This window comes from Myotis brandtii, unplaced genomic scaffold (genome assembly GCF_000412655.1).
Source record: "Myotis brandtii unplaced genomic scaffold, ASM41265v1 scaffold225, whole genome shotgun sequence".
Taxonomy (NCBI): domain Eukaryota; kingdom Metazoa; phylum Chordata; class Mammalia; order Chiroptera; family Vespertilionidae; genus Myotis; species Myotis brandtii.
This window is the reverse complement of record NW_005358435.1, coordinates 2554655-2558690: the sequence shown is the minus strand read 5'-3', so window position 1 is coordinate 2558690 and position 4036 is coordinate 2554655. Positions and strand designations below refer to the sequence as shown.

The following is a 4036-nucleotide window of genomic DNA, read 5'->3' as shown; positions in this document are numbered from 1 at the left end:
CTGGAAAAGCAAGAGGATCATTTTCTCACCTCCAGCTTTCCTGAGAGGCCATCCTGCCACCTCATTTAAATTTCTCTCTCCATCCACACCTTGCCCCCCCTTCCCCCACACAGCCAGACCTCCCCATCCTCCTTACCCACCCCCACTTAAGTTTTCTCCAGGGCTTTTAACAGGAACACACTATATATTTTAATGAAATAATTGGTGTATTCTCTCTCCCCTGGGATGTCAGCTCCAGGAGGCAGGGATTCTGTTATGTCCTCTATCCTACAGGATCCATCTAGACTAGTGCCCGGCACATCACAGACACTCCCTGAATGGCTGTTAATTCAAAGAAGGTAGGTACTATTACTTACCTTCAGTTTATTCCTGTGGAAAGTGGTCTTTAGAGAGAGTTCCACAGCTGGCTGGTGGAAGAGCCAGATGTGATCTCTGGGTGGTCAACTCCAACAACCCCCACCACATCCTTAACTACTGTGCCCACCACTTCCAGAAGACGTCTCTCTGTGCGTCTGACTTCTCAGCTACAGTTCCTTGGAGGCAACAACTCTATCGTACCCATATTTGTCTGATCCGGATAAGAGCTCAAGGAATGTTTACTGAGCCGATCTATATGTAAACTGTGACGTGCCAGACAGTAGGAATCATATCTTCATTCTCTTTTCTTATTATCCTTCATCTCCATGTCAAGCACAGTGTTACATACACGGTTGGGGTTTATTAAATACTCATTAATGAATTCTATTATGGCAGTAGGTAATAGAAATAATTAGACAGCAATAATGACGATAAAAGGTAACATTTATGGAATTCTGACTCTGTATTGAGTCCCATTCTAAGTGCTTTTTCCGTGAATTGAGACAAGTGAATCTCTTAGTTGCCTCATTTTACAAATGTGAGAAACCAAAGGTCACAGAAGTTAAACACTTGCCCAAGGTCACCATCGAGGAAATGGCAGCGGCAGGATTTGAATGTAGGCATCTGTTATCAATGGCTCCAGGCTGACTCTCAGCGTATCTAAAAGATATCCATGGAAAGGTTGTTCTGTGTGAAAACAAAAAGAATAGTTTATTACACATTTCTGTTTTATTTCAAGGAATTTTTTTCAAAGGCTTTCATAGGCAATATTATTAGCTAAGGAATAACCACTAATATTCGCACCACACTTGATGCTCTGCAAAGCTGTTATCTGATTCCAGCAACAACTCGATGGGCACTGCCATCTCCTTTTATAGAGGAGGAATCTGAGGCTCCGAGGGGTTAAGGCAGCGGTTCTCAACCTGTGGGTCGAGACCCCTTTGGGGGTCGAACGACCCTTTCACAGGGGTCGCCTAAGACCATCGAAAAACACATATATAATTACATATTGTTTTTGTGATTTAATTAAAACTATGCTTTAATTATGTTCAATTTGTAACAATGAAATTGGGGGTCACCACAACATGAGGAACTGTATTAAAGGGTCGTGGCATTAGGGAGGTTGAGAACCACTGGGTTAAGGGAACAGGGTCAAGGTCACCCAACCAGCAAGGAGCAGAGCTAGGGGCTCAAATTAGCATCCATCACCTAAAATTTCTTTTTAAGAGCTGAGTACCTCCAAATACAAAGCTCTTTCCTGCTGCTACTTAAATGTAACTAAGATAATCCTCGGGAAAGCTTTGCAGTGCCTGGCTCCTGGTAGGACGCTCTTAAGTGTTAGTTTTCATCATCTTCACCAACACTTCCTAGAAACGGGACTATTTTAGCTGATGACTGCAGCCTGCCTGTTGACCCTGAAGAAAAGATTACCCTTTTCTTTCCAGTTTACCCCTGGTAATGTTGAAATAATGATCAATCTTCATTATCCCCGGGTACTGCAGAACGTTGAGAGCTGGAAGGGACTGTGGAGATGATCTCATTCTGGCGCCTGCATTTGCAGATGGAGAAATTGAGTCCCAGAGAGGGAAAAGGTCAGCTCCTCAAAGTCTGGGCTCATGCACAGTACCAGGCACATTCTGCCTCCCACGAAGACGGTGATGTTACCTAGAAGGGCATCTAGCCTCTAGGCCACAGGGGATAATTCATCAGTTTCTGGAGCTGTGAGTTCCAACCCCCACACCTGGCGCGCGCGTGCGCGCGCGCACACGCGCACACACACACACACACACACACACACACACACACACATACACACACACAGAGTATTACAGTATTATAAGCTATTAACCAGAAAACAGATCATGTGACTTAATTCCACCTCTGCTAAATAGCTTAAAATGCTTTGGTGAGTAGTCTGAGATTCATAAATATACACTTCAACTCTTTCTCAAAGAATTATTAACCAGCTCCATCAACTGGAACTTGAGCAATCAAGGAGAAAAAGAGCTGGCAAGAGAAACTTCTTGAAAAATACCTCACCACCATTATGTATGACTCCTTGCCACCTCTTTTTTTCTTCTTCTAAGAGTTGGAGGAAGAAGGAAAGAAAAAAGTATCATTATGCATGACAAGAATCAGTAAAACTAATTGTGGAAAATTACAAACTCTTTTCAGCAAACGAACACCACCGTGTGTTAAGTTGTAGAACTTGAAAACAGAAAGTCTTGAATAGGATAAAGCAGAAATGTAACAACCCTCACTAGCTCCTTTCACGGGTGGAGATGGGTTGAAGAGATCAGAAGCTGTGTGGGTGTGATAATCAGCGGGAGCCAGTTCCCAACCATTGATTTTTGTGAACCTATTAATTTATAGAGTCCGTGTCCTATACTCGCTTCACTTTATCTTCCTAACTCCCTGAGTACTAATTCTCCCAGGCAAGGGACTAGCTTTTCATTCCACAAGTAGGTCTTGATCAGCTTGAGCTCCGGGATTTGGGGGTGGGGAGGGATGATGGAGAGAAATGAGATTAGGATTCAGCCTTCAAACCAAAGAAACAGATATAAACCCTTCTGTATGCTTTTCTCGGGGCTTCATGTTTCTGGAGAAAGGCTGAAATTCAGGCCCCGTGAACAAGCTTGTGGTCCTAACAGCTCTCAGGATGACAGGGTTCCCCTCCTCCACGGCGCCTTTATCAAAGTCTAACTATTTTCCACATTCCTTCCTTGCACAGCCCAGGCGTACTTGTGAAGCAGGCCTCCGCGCAAATTCTGCTCAGGAGATCCAGGGAGCGCTGGCCTGGCTCACTCCCTCCGAGAAAGGAAAGTCCAAGTAAAGAGGGATGCCACACCCTGGGGGAGGGGAGAGAGGATGTGACGACACCTCCAAGAATGCAGGGCCCACGCAGGTGTGTTGGCACCCACAACCTTCCTTTTTAAAAGGGCCTGATAAATCAGTGCCGATAACAGCAATAAAGCGAAACCACCCAACAATCACTCACACAAAGCTGGGGCTCCTGCTCCCAGGGTGTGGCCCTGGCAACTGGGGAGAGTGACAGCTGAGATGAAGATCCCTAAAGGTTGTGACATGTTTTCTAGCCCGCGGTTCTCAAAGTGGGGTCCCTGGGCCTTGCTAGGGGATTCTCAACGCCAAAACTATTTTCTCAATATTGTGATGTCACGTGCTCTGATCACCCTCCTTGTGTATACAATGGAGTTTTCTAGAAAGGACATGACATGTGATGATATCATCACCCTGATGACTCCTGGAATGTGTGCTTGTGTATTCTTGTGTCTTAAACATTTCTCACTTTTCATTCTAATACAACGAATATTGAAAGGCATAATACATATAAATAAAATACATGGTGGTCTCTGTAATTTTTTAAAAATATATTTTTATTGATTTCAGAGAGGAAGGGAGAGGGAGAGAGAAACATCAATGATGAGAATCATTGATTGGCTGCCTCCTGCGTGCCCCCTATTGGGGACTGAGCCCAAAACCAGGGCATGTGCCCTTGACCGGAATCGAACCCGGGATCCCTCAGTCCGCAGGCCAACGCTCTATCCACTGAGCCAAACCGGCTAGGATATCTCTGTAATTTTTAAAAGTAGTAAGGGGTTTTGAGAGCAAACCATCCTACGGCCTCATCACAGGAGCATGCTTCATTCCCAGCTCAGCT

At 44.8% G+C, this 4036-nt stretch overlaps 1 long non-coding RNA gene across 2 annotated transcripts; it reads right to left on the bottom strand.

Moving 5' to 3' along the window:
- Positions 1-783: 783 nt before the first annotated feature.
- LOC102261074 lies at positions 784-3162 on the bottom strand. 2 transcript variants are annotated; one of them, XR_001362106.1, is made up of 3 exons: positions 3100-3162; positions 1808-2041; positions 784-1044 (listed from the first exon to the last, which is right to left on the bottom strand). It is a non-coding gene; the product is annotated as an uncharacterized LOC102261074 (long non-coding RNA). The 2 variants fall into 2 exon arrangements; XR_001362105.1 differs by lacking the exon at positions 3100-3162 and having other exon boundaries at positions 1808-2115.
- Between the last annotated feature and the right edge of the window lie 874 nt (positions 3163-4036).